The sequence below is a fragment of the Staurois parvus genome, unplaced genomic scaffold, assembly GCF_062004578.1.
Source record: "Staurois parvus isolate SC_StPar_1 unplaced genomic scaffold, SC_StPar_1.0 ptg000598l, whole genome shotgun sequence".
In the NCBI taxonomy this organism is placed as follows: Eukaryota; Metazoa; Chordata; class Amphibia; order Anura; family Ranidae; genus Staurois; species Staurois parvus.
This window is the reverse complement of record NW_028318394.1, coordinates 2,397,545-2,424,835: the sequence shown is the minus strand read 5'-3', so window position 1 is coordinate 2,424,835 and position 27,291 is coordinate 2,397,545. Positions and strand designations below refer to the sequence as shown.

Below are 27,291 nucleotides of genomic sequence, written 5' to 3'. Positions count from 1 at the left end.
TTTGCACAAGTAAATGGATACCAAATATGACATGCTTTATAACTGTGTCATCACATGATGACAAACTACATAAATTTGTAATAACCATAGGCGTCACTTTAAAAGCCTTTACAGGTCACAACTTTAGATTTACACCAACACGGGATCACCCCTTGTGTTTGCCTTTTCGCGCGAGCACGGGGGTGAATTTTTTTTTTACTTATTTATTTTGCTTTTTTTTTTTTTACACTGTGCCTTTTCATTTTTTTAAATCCCTTTTATTATCACAGGAAATGTAAATATCCCCTATGATAGCAATAGGCAGTGAAGAGTACTCTTTTCTGAGAAATCTGGGGTCTATTAGACTCTAGATCTCTCCTCTGCCCTTAAAGCGTCTGATCACACCAAGATTAGTGGGATCAGATGCTTTCCCAATTTTAAAAGGGCCCTGTTTTTATCTGAACATAAATTAGTGTCCAAAAAAATATATACAGTATATATCTTCAGTGACTTGAACCAATTGTGAGAAATCCACCACCAAAGGAGATTAAATAAACTCACCAGAGCTAATGGCTGGTCAGATTATAAACCAGCAACAGCGCTTGTGCTCTGGGAGCAATGAACCCGATGTCCAAATAGATATGGTGATGTTTCAGATACTTCCAGATAATAATCACAGCCAAACAACTTTGCAGCCCAAGCTCTTATGATGAACTTCTCCACTCTTTCTCATACCTCCATGAGAGCATGCAGTACACTCAGGGACAAAAAAGAGAACATAATGGTGCAATACGTTTTTTTCATTTATCTCTTTAATAAAAAAGGTATAAGGAAACTCACAAACAAGGTGTCCAACAGACACCAGCTTCAATCGCAAAAAAGGGTTGAGATACAGTTAACGCTCACCGCAGATCTCTCCCATACAGCACAGACCAGCAAGGCTCTCTAACTTTCCACATCAAATAGGCTACGCCCAACCGGTTTCGTCACACCGACGTCATCAAGGGGCGGTACAGATGGGAACGTCAGACAGCTCTTATAAATACCACCCTTCATCTACATAGTTTTAACACCCAGCCAATCACTGCGTTCCTAGTCTCCTTAATCACGCCGGCTAGAACAGGTGTTTCCCAATTTAATTATACATATACTCTATTACATAAACAAAAAAGCTAAATATATATACCCTGCAGGTTTGAATCAGCACAATACCGTTCTCCTTCAAAATCACCCACAAAAAAATATAAATATAAAAACATAAATATATGCAGAAAAGCAATATATACCATCCTGTGCATGGCTCTTCAAACCACAGAAAAACCCTTAAAGGGCCATGCACAGAACTTAAAGCACAACTCTTCTCATACACAAAAAAATTTAAAAAATATTTTTTTTTTTTTATAAAAATATAAACCAAATTAAAATAAACTATATATAACGATCACTACATCTAATCTATATTTTAAAATATTTATCTTAAAAATTAGTCAAAAAACAATTTAAATCAATATCTATGTTTAAACCTCTTGGTACTAAAGACTCTAATTCATATATCCAAAAAGTCTCCTTTTTTGATATTTCTTTAATCAGATCTGAACCCCTCCAATGACTTTTTACTCTCTCAATTCCATAAAATGTCGCTAAACTCGGATCACTATTGTGTCTTAATTTAAAATGTCTTGAAACACTATGTTTGTCAAACCCTCTCTTTATATTGTTCAAATGTTCATTTATCCTAGTCTTCAACTGTCTCCCTGTTCTTCCAACGTACTGAAAATGACACGGGCATTCCAAAACATAAATCACATGAGAGGAATTACACGAAATAAGTTGTTCGATCTTATATTCTTTCTTAGTTATATTTGAAATAAATTTCTTCCTCTTTATTTTATTCGATCTATTTATCGTTCTACATGCTTTACACCTGTTACAATGAACAAATCCCTTCAAATCGGGAAAAAAATCCACCTCTTTTGGTGGATCTAAACATTATGCACTAATTTCGTCCTTATAGATCGATTTTTCTTATAAATAAATTTAGTTTTTTTTGGGATGATCTTTTTCAATACCTCATCTTTTAACAAAATCGGCCAATATTTCTTGAAAATACCCTCAATCTCTTTATACTGATTATTAAAGTTGATAATAAAAGCCATATCAAAGTTGTTATTCTTTATCTTTCTATTAGACAGAAAAGTACTTCTATCCTTTTTATCAATCATTTCCCTTTCTGTTGACAAAAAAGGTTTTTTATATCCTTTCTCAATAAACCGATCGATCAATACATCAGTTTGATCAACAAAATCTTTCCTTAAACTGCAATTCCTTTTAATTCTTGTAAACTGACTTCTTGGGGTATTATATAGCCATTTAGGATGATGTCCACTTGAAACCGGGATATAGCTATTTTTATCAATATCTTTAAAAAAAGTTTTAGTATAAATCTGTCCATCATATTTATATAAGATCAAATCCAAAAAATTAACCTTTTCAAAATCTTTAATAACAGTAAACTTCAACCCATAACGGTTTTTATTAATATAGTTTGAAAATCCTTCAAGATCTATTTCAGAACCCCTCCAAATTACTATAATATCGTCTATGTAGCGCCTATACAGCGCCACCTGTGGCCATTTTTCAAATATACATTCTTCTTCCCATTTATCCATAACGATATTCGCTACACTGGGAGCATACTTAGCACCCATAGCAACGCCCCTACATTGCTGAAAAAAAGTATTATTATACCAGAAGAAGTTATTCGACATCACAAATTCTAGTAATTCACAAATAAATGCTCTTTGAGTTCTTTTAATATGTGATTTATGTTTCAATGCCCATTTAACTGCTTTCAAACCATCATCTTGTTTAATGCTGGTATATAAGGACTCAACATCAATAGTGACCAAGTAGCAACCTTCAATATTCTCTAAACTTGCCAAAATACCAATAAGTTCTCCACTATCCCTTAAAAAGGAACGATTGTTCTTCACTATCGGTTGTAAAAATGAATCTATGTATTCTCCGACTCGAGAGAAAATAGAATTAATCCCACTCACAATGGGTCTACCAGGGGGTGTTTTTTTATTTTTATGTAATTTGGGTAGGTAGTATATAGTAGGAATTCTTGGATTATTAATACATAAATATCTCGCCTCTTTCTCGTTTAAGACTCCTAAGTCTTTACCTTTATTAATCAGCAGTTTTAATTCACCCTTCAATCTTTTAGTAGGGTTTGAGCGACATTTTATGGAATTGAGAGAGTAAAAAGTCATTGGAGGGGTTCAGATCTGATTAAAGAAATATCAAAAAAGGAGACTTTTTGGATATATGAATTGGAGTCTTTAGTACCAAGAGGTTTAAACATAGATATTGATTTAAATTGTTTTTTGACTAATTTTTAAGATAAATATTTTAAAATATAGATTAGATGTAGTGATCGTTATATATAGTTTATTTTAATTTGGTTTATATTTTTATAAAAAAAAATAAAATTATTTTTTAAATTTTTTTGTGTATGAGAAGAGTTGTGCTTTAAGTTCTGTGCATGGCCCTTTAAGGGTTTTTCTGTGGTTTGAAGAGCCATGCACAGGATGGTATATATTGCTTTTCTGCATATATTTATGTTTTTATATTTATATTTTTTTGTGGGTGATTTTGAAGGAGAACGGTATTGTGCTGATTCAAACCTGCAGGGTATATATATTTAGCTTTTTTGTTTATATAATAGAGTATATGTATAATTAAATTGGGAAACACCTGTTCTAGCCGGCGTGATTAAGGAGACTAGGAACGCAGTGATTGGCTGGGTGTTAAAATTATGTAGATGAAGGGTGGTATTTATAAGAGCTGTCTGACGTTCCCATCTGTACCGCCCCTTGATGACGTCGGTGTGACGAAACCGGTTGGGCGTAGCCTATTTGATGTGGACGTTAGAGAGCCTTGCTGGTCTGTGCTGTATGGGAGAGATCTGCGGTGAGCGTTAACTGTATCTCAACCCTTTTTTGCGATTGAAGCTGGTGTCTGTTGGACACCTTGTTTGTGAGTTTCCTTATACCTTTTTTATTAAAGAGATAAATGAAAAAAACGTATTGCACCATTATGTTCTCTTTTTTGTCCCTGAGTGTACTGCATGCTCTCATGGAGGTATGAGAAAGAGTGGAGAAGTTCATCATAAGAGCTTGGGCTGCAAAGTTGTTTGGCTGTGATTATTATTATCTGGAAGTATCTGAAACATCACCATATCTATTTGGACATCGGGTTCATTGCTCCCAGAGCACAAGCGCTGTTGCTGGTTTATAATCTGACCAGCCATTAGCTCTGGTGAGTTTATTTAATCTCCTTTGGTGGTGGATTTCTCACAATTGGTTCAAGTCACTGAAGATATATATATATTTTTTTGGACACTAATTTATGTTTGGACACTATAATTTATTTAAAACACTAAATGTTTTTTGGATGATGACATACACTTTTGTATAAGTTTGTTATTAGTGCATACCTTTTAATTTTGATTATTGTTGCCAAAATTTATTTTGGGTGGGATATGCTGCTGACACTTTGGTTTTTTTTGTAAGTGGCGCTTTTTTCTTTTTTAATTTGGTACCTGTTTTTATCTGGCCAAACAGAAATGATGAAATGCTCGTAGCTTCCGGTTTCTTAGCCAGCCAGTGGAACTATCAGCTGCATTCTCAGGTTCTCCTGTGGGATGGGAGAGCTGGAGAAAGACGTGTTAGACGGCGGGAGAGGAATTCCTTCCCTCTACTGTTAAAAATGATCCAGCAGCTAATTAGCCACTAGGATTGCTTTTACTTGTAAGCCGACCACCAGCTGCAGGCATCATCCTGGTTTAACCACTCCAGTGTCATACCAGTACACTGCTGGTCCTTGTTGAGCATATTTGTAACAGCAGAGAACATGACATATGATGAATTGGGTCTGTGGACCAGTATGACCACAATTCATTATTTTTTGTAATACCCATGTTGAGAGTTGGGCTCAAAAAAGTTTTAAATTTGGAAACCGTGACAGGTTTCCATGCAAACTGTCTGGCAAGAGCTGATTTTGGGTGAGCAGTGATGTATTGTTGTGCCTATAAATTGCTTTGGCTCACAATCAACTGATACAAATCTTCCTTGAAAAACAGAGGAGTGGCTAAATGTTAGTGCTGACAGCGAACTGGACTGATCCTGCTAACACTGTTTTTGGGAACACTATACTAAGGAGGCAATAGTATAGTTCTGTTTATGATCAATATATTGATTTGTACAAACACTATACTAGTACTGGCAGTGATAAGCAACCTATGGTATGAGCGCAATAGTGTGCGGGCAATTTAACACTAGCTGACCCTGGCTAGGAGAGACTACAGACCCTGACACTATCTGATGTTAGTGGCATATAAACAGTGGTCAGTGAAAAATTCTATATACTGACACTGTACTAATGGCATTGGCAGGGTGACCAGGTGATCAAAGGGTTAATAAGGGCAATCAAAGGGTTAAATGTGATAATCTAACATGTGTGTTTGTAAAATGTAGTGCTTTTACCCAGTGTCATGTTCTCTCTTCTCTCCCTGGAATGGCATAGGGGGCATCAGGGGATGCATGCATGTGTATGCACACCTGGAAATAGAAAGCAATGTAAGGGTACATTGCTTTGCATATAGCCGCCGCTCACCCACACATTGTGGGTTGGTGGCAAAAAAACTCTCTCTATTTATTTTTTTTAACGTTATTTTTCTTTTTTGTTAACTTTTCTTTATAAATACTTTCATCACAGTAGTGCAATGTTACCATAGTATTATATAGCTAGTCACAAGGTGAACAAGGTGCTGTGATTGTCGCTATGTACCATGTGAGAGCTGTGGTCCAATCACAGCTCTCCAGGAACAGAAGCAAAGCTGTTATGAATCGGATTCATAACAGCTTTGTTGTCATGATCATGTGATCACCGGGTCCTGATTACTGTGGACACAACGGATGTGGCACACAGCACCCCCTGTGTTGGTGCGGCACCAGTGATGTATGGGTACATCGCTGGTCCTGTAGCTGCCGCACGTTTGCAATACAATGTGGGCAGGCGGATGGAAAGTGCTTAACCTTTGTTTACAGTTTAGCTTGATGTCAAGGTTCCTTCACTGTTGAGAGCCCCAAGTGAAAATATATATTCTGATGACTTGTATTATCCCAGTATTGGAATACCTGATGCTTTGATGGACTTGTTGAAGTGTTGTTGAATTCCCTGCTTCTCAGCAAATCCAGTTGGTGGGGCACCAAGCCCGTCACTTAATCCCACTGGTATGGAACCTAGGTTGTTGCAAGACCCCAGTGGTGGTGAACCTAGCTTTTTCCAGACCCCGGTGGTGGGAACCAAAAACAAAAATGTGTACTGTCCCTACACCAAAATGCTCAGGGATACTGACAAGGTATTGATATGCATATTGCCCATGACAGGCCCCCTTAATTGATCAATGACATCACCCAGGATCCCCACATAGTTTGCTTATAAAGAGAAGCCAGCTGAAGAACTGTTGTTTAGCGGTGATAGTGCTACCACTGTTTAGTTACAGATTCCCTGATTTATTTGCAAACCCCAACCAGCTGGGATATCTATCATTTAGAGGTGACAGTCCTACCTTTGCTAAATTACATATCCCTTTCCACTTGCTTGTGAACAAAATGTCACTTCAATCAATCAATATGCTTCCTAACTTCACCAGCAGGTTTAAGGTATCTTTGTGGCACATTATTTAAAGGATTTTTGTATTTTTAATGTCTCTCTTCAGGCTGCACACTGAACTTTAAAAAAACAGGATTCCCATAGACTTTAGCACTACGTTTGGGATTTGTGAACGTCCTGCCAGGTTCATCAATGACCAGCAAACCAAACTTCCATAGAGCTAGTTCACTCATTGCTACATATCAACAAACCAAAATGTTTGCAAAGTACAAACAAATCATGTATTGACTAGACTAGAGATGAGTGAATCTGCCCATGTTCGATTTTACCAAGGTTTTGGCAACTCCTGTTTGAAGTTTGAAAAACCAATATTTAATGGAAACACTCACTAAAGTCTATGAGGCGTGAATTCTTTCATAAAATTGTAGCCTTTTTAGGCTTAAATTTAGGTTGTATAATGTGTTATGGAACATTACAATATTTACAGTCAGTTTCAGGGTCAGTATACACTGACAGTGCATTTTTGACTGTGGAATTGATTTTTTTCTTTTACAATTACATTTGCTTATATACAGCAGCACCCAACTGTAATTCATTTCAGTTTGAAAAAAAAAAACTTTTTTTAATATAGTTTTAGCAACCACATATGAAGCAGTATTAAGGTCTATTCATATATATGCTGTGCATTTTAGGTTAATTTTACATGCATTATAGGTGTGTTACTATTGAATTTTATACAATATGCTTTTTCCTGAAAGTACAGAAAAAAAATGCACTGTATTTAAAAGACATAAAATGTATAGGTGTGACCAGCAGACAGAAATCAGCCAGTAGATAATTAAGGCACTCTGATGCAAAACTGTAAATGAGAGATAACTGTCCAAAATGTACTTGAGAGATAAAGAAAAGAGGCAACATTTTTACCACAAGAATTAAGATACCGCAGATGGTATAGCAGGATAATTTTAGAAAGCAAGGCTTTGCCCATATTTTCTAGAGATGAACAACACTGGCTGATAGTGTAAAATTGGTCAGCAGCAGGACAATCTTAATCAAGGTTATAGGCCTAACAAGTGTATGGCTGTTTATTTTATCCATGGGGATAGGGTAGTGTGATGAATGTGAGTAACATAAAATGACGTGGTTTAGGTTCTTGAACTTGATTATGTAAAACTATGCAGCTAGTGAATGTTTGAGTTTTGAGTACCACAAACCCAGAAAAGTAATTTTCAACATAAAAAGAAAAAAAACATTGCTTTAAAAAATGTTGCTATAGACATCAGTCAAAACTAGCCACTGACCTAAATGAAAGGCAAAATACAATTATACAAAAAAAACCTCAAAATACTAATATAAAAAATGCATAAAAGGTGTTGATTACCCAAAGAGATTGTAATTAGAATTAAAATACAAATTCCTAACTGACACTAATCTCTCTCTTTGTTTTCCCCTCTCCACAGTAGTTTCCTATATACTGACACTATAGCTGCCCTATGTCCACTTTGTTTTATAGTAAAACAAAAACTACAGTATATAAATGTTGCAAGGACTAAGTGAAAAAATCTCCTGACAACAGGTAATAAACCAATTTGTGCTGTGCTTAACAACTAAAAAAAAACACTGCCTATCTACCCAAAGTGCATAGAAAATACATAACTATAAGATACATAAATATGGAAACAAAATTGGATTTCTCAAAAAATTTATATAAAAATGTAAAAAGTGATGCCATATCTCTAGAGCTAAAAAAAACCCCCAAAAACTATACAGCCTGTCTTGGGAGTGGTACACCAGCTCATGCCATACCCCCTGCACAACGTATAACGGGGGAGGCGCATCCAAAAGCAATTAATCATAAGAAACCCCAAGAAAAAAAGGATACAGAACCTCAATGGCTAATGAACAGAATATACTTATTGGACGTAAAAAATAAACATAATGCAAATCTCATACATTCCCTCCCCCCATCGCCCCCCCCCCCACATCCAAAGGAACCCCCCCAGAAGGTACAACCCCACCCCAACAAATCTCAGAAAGAGATGCGGGTGACAAGGCCCAGCCCTCCACATCTCTTCCTGTCCTCCCTCACTGTGCAGATGGAACCTCCATATAGACCCTGCTGGATGAAGCTGTAAGCAATATAATACGTAAGCAAGTGTCAAATCCTGCTATAGATATGCTGTAAACCAGATCTCAATAAGCAAGCAATGATATCAGTTCCACAAAGTATTCCAATGGAGAAAAACAGCAAGGCAACTTTATGCCATATAAAAGTTCTCTTGTAGCTCTGTTTCTCCTGTGTTCACAAGACTGTGATCAGAGCTTCTAAAAGGACATATGGTCGGCACTGAACAGGTCCAGCCTACACCCTGGTAACTGATTGACTCTGCAATACAAAGGCCGTAAGATAAGTCAATCACTCAATGCAACAGTTAATTGGAACAATCTCACCAAGTGGATCTCAGGACATCTGTGCTGGTAAAGTATCATGCAGTCCCGGGTTGGCAATATCTTGAAGATGAGACAGGACAGCTTGCAGCGCAGTGTGTAGTATACATACAGCAGGTCAGAAGAGCCAGCATGCACTCCGGCTTCTCAGCAGGGGAAAGCACATAGAGGGAGGACGTGATCCCTTCTACCTACATGCCTGGAAGAAGCCCTGGTTAGTGGGAGGGGTGAAACATGTAGGTGGAAGGGATGACAATGACCCAAAGCATACATCCAAATCAACAAAGTCCAATCCAATTGAAAATCTGTGGGTGATCTGAAGAGGGCTGTGCACAGGAGATTCCCTAACAATTTAGCAGATTTGGAGTGTTTTTGCAAGGAAGAGTGGGCAAATATTGCCAAATCAATATGTGCTGATAAACACATACCCAAAAAGACTGAGTTCTGTAATAAAATCAAAAGGTGTGTCAACAAAGTATTAGTTTAAGGGTGTGCACACTTATGCAACCATATTATTTTAGTTTTTTTATTTTTGCTTCCTTCCACATAAAAGATTTCTGTTTGTACATATAGGTTTCATTAAAGTTCAGAAATTATTTCTTTGCCTAATTTTTTTTACAAAACCGAAACAAGACATTTTAACTGGAGTGTGTAGACCTTTTATATCCACTGTACATCTATATGGACAACCCTGACCAAGTACTCTATTCGAATCAGCCCTTTGACACATTTAAACCTGTGAAGTTCATATTTCAGGTATAAATTCCTTAGTGGCACATAAGCAGAATATTCTATTTTTCAGGTACAACTACTAGTAAGGTATTTCCTAATGCAACTGATCATACCATGCAGCAATTAGATGTGTACAGTAGCGTACTGGAATTGAGTCTAGGACCCTACCACAAGCTGCTGATCACTCGGACATTCTGCTTTTTAGATAGTAAGGATTGATTACATAATTTTATTATGTTTTCATTGTAACTTTTATTATAAAGTTAAAATTATAATATTACTATCTTTAGTTAATCAAAAGTGATTAAACATTTACATGATGTTTTAATGTGGCAGAATGTACTGTGGTTATATTTTTAATTCTGATGTTTTTATAAGGCAAACCATTTTCACTACAAAACCTACTAACCTACTTGTAAAATCCATTGGAAATCAAAATATGCTTTGTTTTGTTGACATCATTGCTGCATGCTTATACATTTCAAAAGGCTGCGGTTAACCTTCAGATTATTCCAGGGCAAGGGGCTTTCTTATATTTTTGATTTGTTAATGCCCTACAAATCATATGATTATAAATCCTCTAAGCAGGATTACTTGCTTCCATTCAGTTTAAGCTTGAAATCTCTAAAGCAGTTTTCTTTAGTAACTACGGTATATGCTTACAAACAGTGGAGCCCGTCTCCTCAGTTCATCAATACTTGTAAAATCATTTGATATGATAGTAATCCCTGTCTCCTTCCCAGGCCACATGTTGGTCATTTATACATTTCTGTTTGCTCAAATTTCAACATTTACATTGGAACTCCAAGTCAAGGAAAAAAAAGAATTAAATACATCAAGGAGCACTATTTTCACTTGCCAAATTTTGCTGCTAAGGAAACAAATATTTGTATTAATTCCCAGAAACATCTGTTTTCTTGCTCTCATCCAATAAGTTTATTACATACTTTTTGTAATAGTTCTTTAAATATATTAAGATGTATATGTAAGATCAGGATATTGCAAATCTATACCTATGATTGCATTTTTTACTTTTTTTTAATAGGTTTTAATTATATATACATAAATATATACATAAATTGGGGAAGACATACAGAAATAAACAATTGCATATCATTCTTGCTTTGCAAGAAAATAGTGATGTGTGTTTTACTGTTCTAAATTAATTTGTGAACTCAGCACAGTCAATAGACTTTCATTTGAATAGACTGTATTGCTAAGCAAAAGCTTTTCAGAAATCAAAGGGAAAGCAACAACCATTTCTATGTTGTAAATAAATTAATTAATTTAGGGCCAAGTAAAAAAACAATACTTTTTTTAAAAATTTTTTATTGAATTTTATATAATAAGTACAAGAATATATCTTGGCATACAAATCTATGAACCATCGCATGTAACAACTATGAGCACAAAAGTCAATACAACAGATGTAATGGGAAAGAAACAGTGTCAGATTATACACAAATAGTACAACATAGCAGTTAAACAGAATAATTCGAACCTCAAACTGGAGCAAATCCCTAGGAACAGAACTTATTTACAGTGGCCTGAACTAAAAAAAAAAGCTCTATTGGAGAAGACATGTGAGGAAGAGTATTGTGTGGACTAGTAATCTTAATGAGGAGTGTGGACGAAAACTGTGGGGAAGGGCTACAAGGGGAGTTGGGTACTTGGAGTTTACCCAAAGTATTGGTTAGTTGAACTTTGAGATACCAATTTGAGTATCGGAAGGGTTCTATATGGGTGGCTAATTCAGCAGGGGTAAAAGAATGCTCCATGAAGTGCCTCCATCTTGAGATTAAGGCGACCTGTAGATTTGAAGTTTTGAGTGATGGTGTCCAGCTTCTCCATGTTAAATAAGGTAATTAATGCCTGTGTCACCATCTTGAACTGTGGGGGGGTTAGGATGTTTCCAGGCTTGCATGAGGGCTCTATGAGCTACTACGAAAAAAATGTGTATCCACTGGGGAATAGTGTTAGGATGTGCCAACTTTGCGGGGTCTTGGTAACTGAAGAGGCAAAGCATGGGATCTTTAGAGAGAGAAACGTTGTATAATTAATGTACCAAAGAACTCAATCCCAGAAAATAGAAACTCGAGCACATTCCCACAGATGATGGAACTGGGTAGGTTGAGTGTAACCTCACCAAGGACATATTGGGTAGGCAGCAACAGCTGAGTTCGCTGAAAAATGATAAGCTTGGTGGATGATTTTAAACTGAGTTTCATGCCATGTTTCATAGAGAACAAGTGAAGTAATTTTCCTGTATCCCAACAGAATGTTGTCCAGAGTTTCATCCATAGACAGTATGGGGGTCCATGGCTTGAATGGAGTAAGGTGGCATTTTGCAGACTGATGAGAGTAGATAGCCATGATGGAGTAGTATTCCTGTTGCAGTAGAATCTCTAAGAAGGAGCGTTGGAAGGGATTCTGTTTTGGGGAATAGCACGTCCGGAGAAATGTCACCAACTGATGATGGTAAAAGATGTGAGATCCTGGTAATGAGTATTTAGCAGCTAGCACTGAAAAGGGTTGAAAAGAACATTGGATATCATCAAAGATGGAAATAACCTTAGTAAGTCCTTTATGAGACTGAGTAAAAGCCACCTGCTGGAGGGCACATAGGGTTTCCGAGGCTAGGTAGATAGGGAGATATCAGTAGTGGTAAGCCAAGAAGTCTCCACATTTCCCTCCAACCCAATACTGTGTCTCTGATCAGGATATTTGATCATAGAGGCCCAGGTAAGGCCTTACATTTAGAATTCATAATGGCTGAGAGATGTAGCAGAGACACCAAGACGTCCTCCAAAGAGTAATTTGAGTAATGTGATTTCCTGGCTATCCAGTCAAGACTCTGACAAAGAAGGCACGACAAGTTGTAAAATCTAATATTAGCTAGGCCTGCACCCCCTTCGTTCTTTGGGAGACTTAACTTTTGTAGTGCAATGCGTGTTTTTTTACAATGCCATAGGAAGGCCTGTAGGGCCTTTTGAATCTTCTGAACATCAGAATGTTTTAGCAAAATATGGAGTGTTTGTAGAGGATAGAGCAGTCTCACAATTGAAACCATTTTATAGAGATGGCATCTCTCAAAGAGTGAAAGGGGTAGAGTCATCCAAGCTTCCACTTCCTGTACAATCTTATTGATTAGAGGAGGGTAATTAAGGTAGTAGAGACAATGGTTCTCTGCCTATATGAATTCCCAAATATGTAATTGAGTGCTTGGCTATACTAAAAGGGGAGGATGGGAGCCAATGAGTAGAGGTAGTATGATTTAGGAAGTACCTCACTCTTATCAAAATGGATTTGTAGGCCGGAACATTTATGGAAGGTCGCAAACAGGTTTTGAAGTAATAGAAAATCTTTGGGTGGATCTGAAGAAAACAATCATATATCATCCGCAAAGAGAGCTGAGTGGAGAGAGTGTTCGCCAATCATGACACACCTAACCCCTGACTTCAAGTAGTCTGGACAAAGGTTCTAGGGCGATGTTAAAGAGAAGGGGGGAGAGCAGGCAACCTTACCTGGTGCCCTTGGTTAAAGGAATAAACCAAGTTGTTTATAAATAAAGTCAGGTGTGACTAGTCTAGCCATAGGTGAGGAGTACATTTGTATTAAAAAATCCAAAACAGTCCCCGAAATACCAAACTTCTGCATTACCATGAAGAGCCAGGCAAAACTGATATTATCAAAGGTTTTTTCAGCGTCTAAGGATATGTGTCAAATCAAGCTATGGGTGGGTTTTAGCATATTTCAGGGATAACAGTACTTAGCGAATATTAAGCGTTGCCGAGCGACCCGGTATGAACCCAGATTGAGCTTGGTGCAATATGTTAGGGAGCAATAGGGTCAACCTGGACGCCACAATTTTTGAGAGTATTTTGGCATCAACATTAGAGAAATAGGTCGGTATGATCCTGGTAGCAGTGGCTCTTTCCCCTTCTTAGCTATGAGTTTAATACGTGCCTGGGACCCAGTAGGGAGATGAGGGCCATCCTCCAACATTGCTTTGTAAACATGATACAAAGTATCTGGGATGAATTCCGAGGTTAATTTATCGAATTCAGCACTAAGGCCATCAGACCCAGGAGCCTTAGCCAAGGGTAAATGTTTGCTAGTGGCACAAATGTCATCCAATGTGATAGGAGCATTTAAGGCATCCAATTGAGATCCAAAAAGCTTAGGCAGATTTATAGAGGATAAAAAATCCTCAGCGGCTCTAGAATCAATCGGATCCTCTGAATACCAAGAGGTGTAATAAGATGTGAGGAGGTCATTAATATCAGAGGAAAGCGTTAGTATATCACCTGTGGGAGACCACAGTGCGAAAATATAAGTAGGATTACTTGGGCCTGCACTAAGCCGTGCCAGCAACTTTCCCGCCTTATTGCCATATCTATAAAATTTTAGGATTGAGAAGGCCAATTTAGCTTATTTATGTGGATGCGGTTGAGGGAGAGTGCGATATGTGCCTAATGAAGAGATTTACTAGCCTGTTGATAGTGTAATTGGGATCGTTTTTTAAACTGTGTGGTATAAAAAATGATGCGCCCCCTGAGGAATGACTTTTACAGTTTCCCAGAATAGATTAGGACTGGTTAAATGTGCTTAAACCGTGTCTGCGAATTCCTCCCAGGTTGCATAGAGATGAGACTTGAAGTCCTCATTATTGGCTAGGAAAGTGGGGCAGCACCAAGGGCTAGGGGATTTCGGAGCTTTCAACCCAGACAGCTGTATCAGAATGAGGAAATGATCGAAAATACCATATCAAATATAGTCATTTAGCGTAGTAGGGGCAAGAAAGACTGTGAACAGAAAAAATATTCAATGCGAGAAAAGGAGTCCTGTGGGGGCAAATAGAATGTGTACTCCTGATCCTCTGGGTATTGGAGGTGCCATGTGTCATACAGGTTAAGCATATTAATAGATTGCACTAAAGCAGTGGAAGGGGGAGGCTGGGACTGTTGTCTGGGATGTTGTGTAGAATAGCCCCTGTTCCGATCAATAGTATGGTTCATGACTGAATTAAAGTCCCCACCTAGTATATGGTAGGATTCTGTAATTTACAAGGCTCATGGAATCAGATCTTGATAAAAGCCCTGGAGAATTGGGGGCATATAAATTGGGGATAGTGATGTCACGAGAGGCGATAGTAATATGAACTGTAAGTTTGCGACCCTCAGAATCAGTTTTAACAGAGCAAACAGTGCAACATAGATTATTATGAAGTAGTATAGCTACCCTTGCTTTATGACCTATGGCAGGAGAACCAAATACCTGGCCTACACAAAGTTTCGAAAGGTGGGAAAGATCATTTACGGAGAGATGCGACTCCTGCAAAAGAGCCACTTCTGCCCCTAAACGTTTCAAATGATTTAGAACTTGCATACCATTATTCGGTGAGCAAGGCCCTTTAATATTTCATTAGATTACCTTCAGGTGATCCCCATAATCTGATGGAGCCATGGCTGTCGCAGTATGGAAATAAAATAAGGCCCATGGTAAGGCAGAACCACTCTAGGCAGTGCCAAAATGAGTCCAGGTTCAACATGAGAATAAACAGTACCTAGGGAAATTCAACAGTGAAATACAATGAGGTAGAACAATAAATGCTGAACTTTTTAACAAATGGGGAGAGGCTCCCCAAGTAAAGCATGAACTTCACTTTTTTCCGCATAGAGCAACCTAATAAAGCTCCCGCACTAGACACTCCACTACTGTAGTAGAAATCAATGTATATAGGGGGAGGGGAAGAGAGAAAAAAAAAGGTTGGGGGGATAGGGGAGGGGGAGCAAAAGAGGGAGGAAACATGAGAGCCCTCATCGGCTACCCGAGGGGATAGGTAGCAAAAAAAAAAAAAAAACAAGGACTATACGATCGTCACTATAGGACAGAAGATAATATTCTGTGAGAGAACATGTTAAAACCAAGAAAAACCATTACTTAGATTGCGGGGAGGCAAGTCAGAGAGTAACATAGTGGTCTTCGGCCCGACCAAATTGGACTCGTTTATGAGGCAGTTTTTGAGGACTCTGTTGATTCTGCAAGGATGCGGGGTTCCCCCTTGGGGGGTAAGAAGTAGAACGGTGCAGAAGAAGGACTTTGATCCATGACTCTTTTCAGGGACGTTGTTGAAATATTGTTCCGCTTCAGAGGGTGAGGTGAAAGAGAGCCTTTCTCCATCCGCTGGTTGGATATGGAGCACAGCAGGATATGCCAGAGTGAATTTGATCTGCTTGTGGTAAAGAGTGGAGCAAGTAGCAGAAAAGGCCTTATGTTGGCGCATAACCTATATCAAGTAGTCTGCAAACAAAAGCAGTTGGTGCCCATCTACAGATAATGCGTGTGTGCACCAAAATTTTTGAAGGATGGCTTGTTTGTCAGCATAGTTCAGGTAGCAGGCAATGATTGGTCTGGGTTTAGGGCGGGAATTGGGCAGTGGGCCTATACAGTGGGCACATGGAAACAGAAGGCCTAGTTGCTCCAGAATGGATGTGGCACACACGTTAACCAGCATGAAGAGAGTATATGATTCGTGCAGGCCTATGATGCGCAAATTGTTCTGCCGAGAGCGTTTTTCAATATCATCTACCTTGGCTTGTAGATCCATTTTAACCTATGGTGAGTCTGGCTACTGTAGCAGAAACGGCTATCGAGTCATCTTCAATGGAAGAAATCCTATCTTTCATCTGAGTAATGTGCTGGGCCTTGGTCTGGAAATCTTTATGAAGCTCTTCTAGCCCATTAAGAACAGCATTGTCAACAGCCGCCATGAGAGTAGGTGTAAGAAGCGCCATCGCTGCATGGGCAATGCCCGCTGGGGAGGCAGGGACTGGATGCTGAGAGACATTGCCTGGTCTCCTGTGTCAGCATTAGTGCTGGGAGCAGCTCCATCTTGGCTGCAGTGGCTGCTGTGTCCCCCAGTGACAGGCTAGGGACAGAGGAGGAGCGGGCTTGTAACGGCTCCACAAAGCGGTCCCAAGGTTCCCTTTGAGCCATGGGTGGGAAGGGGGGGGGTTAGCTCTCAAGCAGTAGTAGGCTTTAGGCAGAGTAGTGGAGGAAGTCAGCGGGAGCAGGGACAGCTCACCTCCTCTCCATGCAGCGCTGGAACCGGAAGTCCTAATACTTTGTTTTAACAAAGATGAGGCATAACACATTACTAATGTCAACTGCCAAAATAGGTGTGTAGTATGATTAAGCTTAAAGGGTAACTCCACTTTTGTGAAAAAAAAAAAATAATAATAATAATTACTGTATATACAATTGCTACACAAACCATATTGCAATTTATTGTTATTAAAATTACTTTTCCTTTTCAATCTACAGCCACTATAATTTTTTTGTAATCTGGCAACCTGCAGGCACTGTAATGTTCCTCATTAGAATCATGCACGTATATCAGTTTATTAGATTGAACACAGACATTCCAACCCAGTAATCAGACTTCAAAGGGCATAGTTGAACATACAGCTTTTTCTTAAGAACAGAAACAGGAAGGACTCTGCTACAAAATTTGCTTGACCACTTGCCAACCAGGCACTTATACCCCTTTATTTACCAGGCCAATTTTCAGCTTTCAGCGCTGCCGCACTTTGATTGACAATTGCGCGGTCATGCAACATTGTACTTATATGAAATTTTGATCATTTTTTTCTCACAAATAGAGCTTTCTTTTGGTGGTATTTAATCGCCACTGGGCGCTTTACTTTTTGCGCTATAAATAAAAAAAGTGCAAAAAATTTGAAAAAAAAAAAGTTTCTTTGTTTCTATTATAAAATTTTTCAAACAGGTATTTTTTCTCCTTCACTGATGTGCGTTGATGAGGCAGCACTAAAGGGCACTGATAGGCAGTACTAATGAGGTGGCACGGATAGGCGGCACTGATAGACAGCACTAATGAGGTGTCACGGATAGGCGGCACTAATATGCAGCACTGATAGGCGGCACTGATACGTGACACTGATGATGGGTACTGATAGACGGCACTGATGGGCACTACCCCTGGGCACTACCCCTGGGCACTGACTGGTGGCACTGACTGGCTGCACTGCTGGGCTGCACTGGTGGGTGGCACTGGTGGGTGGGCACAGGTGGGTGGCACTGCTGGGCACAGGTAGGTGGCATTTCTGGGCACAGGTGTGTGACATTGCAGAGTGGCACTGCTGGGCACAGGTGGGTGCACTGCTGGGCACAGGTGGGCGGAGCTAGTGGGCGCACTGCTGGGCACAGGTGGGCGGAACTTGCGGGTGGCACTGCTGGGCACCGATCATCAGGGCACTGATCATCAGTGCCCTGATGATCGGTGCCGATCCCCGCTCTGACAACTGCCGGTTCTTGGCAGTACTTTCCTCACGATCTGACAGCGTGAGGAAAGTGCAGCCGAGAACCGGCACTTGCATTTCCCTCTGATCAGCGTGTCATTGGACACCGCTGATCACGTGGTAAAAGGCCGCTGTGATTGGCCTTTTACCACATCACGTGATCAGCTGTGTCCGTAGGAGAGCGCGTTCTGGGAGGACGTCCACTCAGAACTGGCCGGCCGCAGTGCAGCCGTCATTCGGCTATCTGCGGTCGGCAACTAGTTAAATACTTGCAATGTACATAGGTCAACCAGAGGGGAATGTTTTTTCTCAACAAAACTGGAGTTACTCTTTATGACAACTTTTAAATTTGTACCAATATAAAGGAACACAAATCTCATCAAGCATATTCAAATAAAAACAAATTTAAATTCCACCTTCTTGCTATTAATAAAAGAAAATCCACATTAGATAAACCCCTTCTGTATATTATAGTTTTATAGTAATATTTACTAATACCTTTACTGCTCTGCATAATGCAACTGTATATTAATATTGGCTTCTCTGCGGAAATGAAAACTACAGTATAAAGGTGTAACGAGGTTAAAGTGTATGTAAACCCAAAAGCTAATATATTGCAGCTTATTAGTCCTGATATTCCTGGATGGCTACATCATTCCTCTGCTGTAATTGTGGAGGAAGCCATGGTTGTCACCCTATGCTTCTCTCCTTATATGGACTACAAACATGTCCATATCTTCATTACATGGGGGGAAGGGCAATTAATAGTTTGCAGAAAATATCTAGGAAGAAATATATACTTTTGAAGCAGCTCACTGCTGAAAATGTACTTGGCTTAAAAAAAAAGAAACTTGTAAACTGAAATATGTTGCATTTTTTTCTCTTGAGAGTAGTTATCCTTTTAAATATTAGGCTGCTAGGTAACGCCTTCTCCCATTGTATGTGAAGATGAAGTTAGTGCAACAAATAGTGACCCAACAAAAAAATCAGAAGGAGGTTATCTGCATTCTCCTTCAGCACATCTGTAGGTGAAAACAGAACATCTGTTGCAAATACTTGCATGGGTTATTGGGACTAAAAATACTGGAATTATAAAGTTTTTCTATTGGCCTTATTTCATTGAAAGAACATGAATGTTGAAGTTTAAGCAATTTTCCTTCCAATGTTGAGATTAAATGACACCAAATATGTGCAACAAACACAGTTTTAAAACTATTAGTAAAGTCAGCCTTCTGTCCATATAGAATCTGTTACATTCAAAGTAATAAACAGGATCTCAAAATAAATTTAGCTGTAACTCAATGCCTTGAATAAAGTGGAAAAAAACATAGTTGCTTGACAAACATTAAGCACTGAGTACAATTTTATTGGTCCATTAGCAGGCTGTATACACTCATGGGATCATTGCAAATGGCAATGTAGTTAGCTAGATGCAGCACTATGAGCTACAATATATATTACCTACTACATGACTGGCTTTGTAATCCACTTGCACAGATGTGAGATATAAAGAAATGAATCTACAGTATTTTAGCGTTTGAGTACTTTGCAGTGTAGCTGCTAATAATTACCTTGTGGATAAAATAAAAGAATAATTAAGAGTTAAGAAGTACTCCACTATATGCTGTTATGTATTTAGAATTGTTGCAGTCGTATATTTCTAACAAGTGGTGTATCCTAATGTATCATATTCCTTTGTGATACCACAATGTTGTTTTGTAAATAAGAAACCGTTATAAAAACATAAATGCAAAGGCTGGAAAAGACATGCTTTGTAAAAGTAGATCTTTCAAGTTAGTATAGTCTAACATTCTAAAAAAAATTTATTTGGTTTAAATACTATTTTTATGAAATCAATACAAATAGAAACATTTTACATTCATCCATGTGGATATCCTGAAAAGTAATTTTTTTTTTTAATCTTGTTTCTTTAACTTCAGGTTGTTCATTCCAAATTGGAAATGTGTGCCAGATCCGACCAATTCAGTAAAGCTGGAGAATTATGAAGAATTTTCAGCTAGTGAGACATTTGAAGCCAAATGTATCAGCCCCATTTTGACGGTGAGGTGACATCTGAACGGATCACCCATTATGACCTATTTCTCTCCTAGTCTTAGTTTTTTGTCTGTGCTCATCTCTCCTTGACACAAACTCCTCTCCTTCACATGCATTGCATCAGCACTTGGCTGTTGCTTGCTGTCTGTACCCAATATGCTGTGTTCTTCTTAACAGTGAAGAGCATCTCAGCCTGAAAAAATACCTGGCATTCATATTTCCTCTTGCAAAACTCTGCAGGGCTAACAACACCAAAAAAAGTTTTAGAGAAGTTTCTGTGCAATTTTAAATTCTTATTTTGAACGTATTACATCCTTATAATCTTTATTTAGCATTTTACAGGGTTACTGGCATAAGCTATGGGTGCTGTTGACATTGTTAACTCTGCATTGTCCTCTACATTAGACCACAGCACAGATGAATGATTTTTCGCCCTTTTTTGCCATACAGTCAATGACAGCTGTATTTGTTACTGACAATGAAGTGATTGTGGTAGCTATTAAAAAATCATTACTTTCTTTGCCTTGTTTCTAGGTCATGGTTATTTGGTCATTGTGATTTATAGATGTAGCAGGTCTTAAGTAAGGTCAAAATTAGACTTTCTTAGTTACCAAAGGCCAGAGCAATGATAGCAGAGAAATGAGAAATTAAATTTTTTGTTTCATAATTTTTTATTGAAAAAAAAAAATAGAATAAGAAAGTTGTTTTTGGAATAGAGGTGTGATAGAGAGAGTGTTTCTGTAGTAACAGCTGTGATAACTTCATGTACCCTGTTCCAGAAGGACTGCAGCCTGAAGTACAGCCACCATATATGTAGCATTGTCCCCTCTTTTCTTTTACACCTCCAGCAAAGACTAGGAATCATCGGGGAGAACTTATCCATGAGAGAAGGGGTCCTATACCATTTTGTGTATATCTGGTAGCAACTCTCCTGGGTGACAACATTTATAGAAGCCCTTGTGAACAAAGGTGCAAGTCCAGAGGAGCACCAAGATCCCATTCCTATGCCTGACTGAAGGAGTAAGCTTGAGTAAGCTGAGAGTTCTCCAAACAGTGAGGAATACAGTAGAGAAATAAGATATCTCTGGGGTTGTTTCCTACTGCAGAGTGTCTAGAGCAGTGGTTCTTAACCTTGTTGGAGGTACTGAACCCCACCAGTTTCATATGCGCATTCACCGAACCCTTCTTAATTGGAAAAATAAAATATGATTTTTAAAATTCAAAACATAGGTATATATTTATACGTAGGTGCACAAAATGAACAAAACCGTTAAGAACAAAGAACAAAACCATTAAAACATGATTTTCACACAAAAACAAAAACATAATAATGAATATTTACTGCACGAATCATATGAGTCGGGTGTGGGTCTTCACCTCTGCCGAACCCGCGAGACTGACTCACTGAACCCCTGGGGTTCGATCGAACCCAGGTTAAGAACCACTGTTTTATAGTAATTCATCCCCCATAGTAATTCATCTCCCATATAGTAATTCATCCCCCCTATAGTAATTCATCCCCCCTATAGTAATTCATCCCCCCTATAGTAATTCATCCCCCCTATAGTAATTCATCCCCCATATAGTAATTCATCCCCCATATAGTAATTCATCCCCCCTATAGTAATTCACCCCCCCTATAGTAATTCATCCCCCATAGTAATTCATCCCCCATAGTAATTCATCCCCCATAGTAATTCATCCCCCATATAGTAATTCATCCCCCATATAGTAATTCATCCCCCATAGTAATTCATCCCCCATATAGTAATTCATCCCCCATATTAATTCATCCCTTATATAGTAGTAGTAAGTAAGTAGCAAGTAGTAAGCCAAGTCCCCCCTGTGTCAATTCACTTACCTTTGCTCCGCACGTTCCTCTCGCCGTATTCCCGCGCCATTCCGGTCTTCAGGGCGGACTGTGAGAGGAGCCTAGCTCCTCTCACGTTCGTCACGCTGCCCCGCCTACACACATCCTGACAGCCAATCACTGGCTATCAGGATGTGAGTGGCAGCGAGACTGGCCAATCATTGCATTTGAGCGCACTGCCCTGGCTGTTTTTTTTTTTGGATCACGCTGCAGAGTCCCTGCCGCCCGAGAGGAGGGAGGGGAGCGGGCGCCCGGCACACAAGAGCCGCATTAAAGCGTGTAAAGAGCCGCATGTGGCTCGCGAGCCGCGGCTTGCCGACCACTGGGCTAAGCGATGTTGCGTGACCACCTGCAGCCAATGATGGACAAGCGGGGCATGTCATCACGAATCATATGAGTCGGGTGTGGGTCTTCACCTCCGCCGAACCCGCGAGACTGACTCACCGAACCCCTGGGGTTCGATCGAACCCAGGTTAAGAACCACTGGTCTAGAGTGTGTTGAGCTGTCTAGTCCAGGATACAGGAGTAAAGTGGAAGGTCAGAAAGAGCTATATCTGAAGACAGATCCAAAATAGTATTGAATGTGGTAGAAAAAGAGAATTCAGAGCATCAAAAGAAAGGAAGTTTATCTTGTCTGAAAATAGGAGAGGCCAATACATCCTTATGTGGCCATATCGGAGCCATACAGTTAACAGTCATGCCTCAAATGAAATTGGGATTAAGGCGCAAAGGGGTCAGAGGGCCAAATTTGGAAATGGTGGAAAAAGCATTTAAGGCCTTAAGATAAGAATCAAGTGTGGGGCCTAGCAAAGGATGTATTCTGGCATCCAGGGATAAATGCTGTAGCAAAAGCCAAGGGAGATCCCTAAGATGCTGAGGTAAATGAGATTGAGGTGGACCCAATTCTTTGTACTATTCTTTTTCATTGTACTATTGTGAACATTGCAGTACACAATGCGAGCAAGCAGGCATGCCTGTTGATATTGATAAAGTTCAGGGAGAACAATGTCTCCTCTATGTATTGGCAGCATAAGGCAAGAATTCTGGAGGGCCTTCCTTGCCAGATAAATATTGAGCATATCCATTTAAAAGTGGCAAAAGAAAGGAAAAGGTAGGAGTATCGGTATGGTCTGCATGATATAAAGTAACTAGGAAAGGTTAAGATATACTCACTGCTTCAAGCCCCTATGCACATCTTCAAAGGTGACCAAATAATTTCTTAAATACGGTTTTGATAACTTGTATTCCCAGATATGTTATGGCCTCGGGCACCCACATAAAAGGAAAGTTCAACTTACAAAGTGCAACTTGGTCCAAAGGGAGTCACACATTGAGGGCACAAGACTTAGTAGTAGTTTATTTTTACATTACATATTCATTATAAATGTTCCAGGTCTTGGAATAGGTTGGGCAAAGTGTTGTGTGGTTCTGTCAGGAATAGCAACATATCATCTGCAAATGCATCTAGCTTGTATGCATGATCCTTGACCTTAATACCCTTAACAGCAGGGTTTGAGCAAAGTCTATTTAAAAAGGCACCAAAGTCGAAACAAAGTGTGGGGGGGGGATAAAGGATGGTGCTGTTGCTCAAGAGGAAGGCATCCAAAAGAGCACCATTAACATGCACTCTCATTTTTCACTAGAGTGCCTGAATATATGCACACATACAAACCAAGAGTCCAGTAGAGCAAATAACTGCCCTTTCCTACCTGGTATAAATCCAACCTGATTTAACAAAATGAAAGAGGGGAAAAAGGGGAAGTAGCCTATTCGCAAAAATCTTAGCATAAATTTTGATGTCTACATTGAGAAGGGAAAACAGATGGTAGTTTGAAACAAGCGTCTCATACTTGCCCTTCACCCCAGCTTCTAGAGGCCCACAATGCTATGATACATAAGGAGGGCAAGAGGCACTCAACAGGGATTTGATGGCAGCCAATAAGTCTTAAAATATTGGAGAGTTAACCTATCCGAGCTAGGACTCTTACCCAACTTTATCTCCTTCAATGCCTTGTCAAACTCCTCACTCATAAGCAGAGTTTCAAGTTTCCGTTCCTCCTCCCTAGGTAGTGGCTTAGGGCTATATTTGCACAAAACGTCTTCAACAAAGTGTGTCTGTCGAGCCACCACAAAATGATCAGATGGGTTCTTATGTAGACTATAGAGCTCATTATAGAACAATTCAAATTTCTTGCCAATAGCCTCATTAGATGAGCAAACATCTAATTTTGTTGTCTTGTATATGGTGGACAGACATAGAGGGCTTCCTTGTCAAATAATCTTCTGCATTTATTACTTCATAGAACACCTTATGGCGCAAAATACAGTATATTGCCTTTTCATTCTCTTGCCCAAGTCAGTTTGTAAAAAAGCCCTGGCCTAACTAATTCTTGGTGTGTTGATGTTGCCCTAGTGTTTTTATGAGAGGCTTCCAAAATTTGAATTTGGGCCACAAGAGAAACAATCATAGCTCAGTAAAATTTTTTTTCACTTTGGCTGTTAATGCTAAAAATTCCCCTTGAATCATGCATTTATGAGCCTCCCAATGGGTGAGAGGTGAAGTCTCAGGGACATCATTGTGTAACGGGGTCTTTGAGCAAGGTGGCATTGAGCCTCCATAGTTTTGCTCATACAATCTACAGTACTTTGGGAACAGCTACATGGGTATAATTGTAGCTTGTTGTAATAATGGGACATCTACTTGGGGAAAAAAAAAGTAGTCATTCCTGGAATATTTTTGGTGAAGAGCTGACAAGTAGGTATAATCTTTCTCATGAGCTTGTAGTATACACCACGTATAGTGAATCATTAGACTGTGTCATTGTAACTTAATTTAATGAAGCCCCCTATATGGCAGGGCTGACATTCCAGAATAAGAGCCCAAGTAAAGTTTGAGGGGTGCATTGAAATTGTTAGAATTCCCAAGATGAAGGAGATCAAAAGGTCACTGATCAAGGGAAAAAACACCACATGTTATTCGTTCAGGCTTAGATATTAGCTATTGTTATGGGCCCTGCTCCCACTACACCCCTAACAAATAGGTAGAGACTGTTAGGGTTACATAGTTACATAGTTAGTCTGGCTGAAAAAAGACAAAAGTCCATCCCGTTCAAACCAAAAAAAAAAAGTTATAATCCTATACCCACAATTGATCCAGAGGAAGGCAAAAAAAAACCCAGCAAAGCAATTTGCTCCTGCAGGGGAAAAAATTCCTTCCTGATCCCTGAGAAGTAATCAGATATTCCCTGGATCAACTTTACCTATAAATGTTAGTAACCGCCTATATTATGTGTATCTAAGAAAGATACCTTTTTTAAAGCAATCTACTGAGCTGACCATAACCAACACTTGAGGGAATCTATTCCACATTTTCACAGCTCTTACTGTGAAGATACCTTTCTGTATTTGGAGATTAAAAACTTTACACCGAGTTCACTATATGAACCATGAACCATTGATGTATTTATACATGTTGATCATATCCCCCCATAATCTCCTCTTCTCAAGAGAGAATACATTCAGTTCCTCTAATCTTTCTTCATAGCTGAGATCCTCCATGTCAATTCTGTCTTTCAATTGAAAAGGAACATGCTTGGAAAACAAAATGGAGACACCATTAGATTTAGAATCCTCATTCGAGGCATGATATGCTTTCAGGAAATGTTTATCAGTGAGCTTGGAGACAGCACCTGTCTTAAATGCATTTCCTGAAGAACATTGTGCATTCAACATTTGAAATTCATCTAGGAAATTAATGTGCTTGTCTGGGATTTTTAGGTCTTTGGCATTTAAGGAAACCAGTTTCAACTATAAGGGAAGGGATTGCTGTGTCTGAGGAGGCATGGTTGAAATGAGGGACCTGCAATTAAAAAAAAAGTAGGTGCTCCGTTAAGAGAAGTCAACAGAGTAGTGCAAAGGATGAGCCAAAGCTCATCTCTGCTTGTGGGGGGGCATGGCTTGCCTTCTGGTGTGTTGCCCTCCAGAAAAAAATAATAGTAGTTGAGTACCTGATATGGTGGTGTGGAATAGGCCCCAAGCTCATTTAAATTGGGTATTTTGAAAAATATTTCTGAAAGATGCTGTGAACTAGTCCAGGGGTTAGAGAAATACATAGGCAAATGAGCACCACTGTAAAACAAAACCTGACTGCTCTGCACCCTTAAGGAGGAGGAACAAAAAGAGAGCACAACATTAGAAATGTTCAGAAACCAAAGCAAGGATACGGTGGTACTTGGAAGAGATATGGGAAGAGGAGGACAATTAGATTAGAAGACTGAAAAATGTCTGTTACACACCTTTGGAGAGGAGACAGAGGAAAATTACACAAAAAATGGCTGTTATATGCCCTTAAAGAAAAGGAGGAAAAGGTCACTGGATATGGGAAGGGATGTAATACAAAAAAATTGGCAAAATAAACAAATGACTACTATTCACAAAGGGCAAATTAGCATCTTTCTCTGGTTAGTGGCTGCTGTGCAATTATGAAGAGAGAGGTTTTGTTAGCCATTTCACTATCTCCAGTGTGATTCCCCACTGTAAAAAGTAGCTCCCCAGCATGTATGCATACTGCTTCTCTGAATTGTATGGTCATCATAGGAAGATTTGAGGAAGGTGAGGCAGCTTATGGATGTAGAATTCTATGCTTATTTTGGTGCCCATCACCCTGAATTGTGGAAGGATGGGCAGCCTTTTTTGGCCAGTAGTGGACCCCAACCCTTATCCTACAGAAGGATAAGAAGATGAGGAGGAAAGTGAAATGTGTGAATTAGCATTCCTAAAAGAAATGGCTCCTATGCACCATAAGAGAGGAGGATGAGAAAAAGGGGCATTAGCAGTCTTCCAAACAAAATGGCTGCTACGCACCACTGCAAATGAGGAGGAGCAAAAAGATGTATTGGCAACAATCTAGAAGAGAGTGGCTGTTATTCAGAGCAAAGAGTGATTCCTCTCAATGGTATCTTGTTATGGACTACTGCTAACACCTATCACAATGCTAAAAAAGGTGTGTGTGAAACAAAAAAAACAAAAATAGTATAGCTAATATGGCGCTACCCCTAAATCAAATCCTGTAGCAATGGTTGCAATGTGTAAACGGTGCATGTGAAGCATGTGCACACCTCCAAAGGTACTACAGTGCACCTTCCCCACTTCCTATATCCAAACTACAAAAACTATATATATAATTGATTTCTTAACATAAATAAT

The 27,291-nt window shown here is 39.2% G+C and overlaps 1 protein-coding gene across 1 annotated transcript in view; it reads right to left on the bottom strand.

The window, feature by feature from the left end:
• LOC149449870 (teneurin-2-like) overlaps positions 1-27,291 on the bottom strand; it is a gene marked incomplete at its 3' end in the record, with an annotated part of 1,333,566 nt that overhangs the window by 955,125 nt on the left and 351,150 nt on the right. The gene's annotated exons all lie outside the window — the stretch shown is intronic.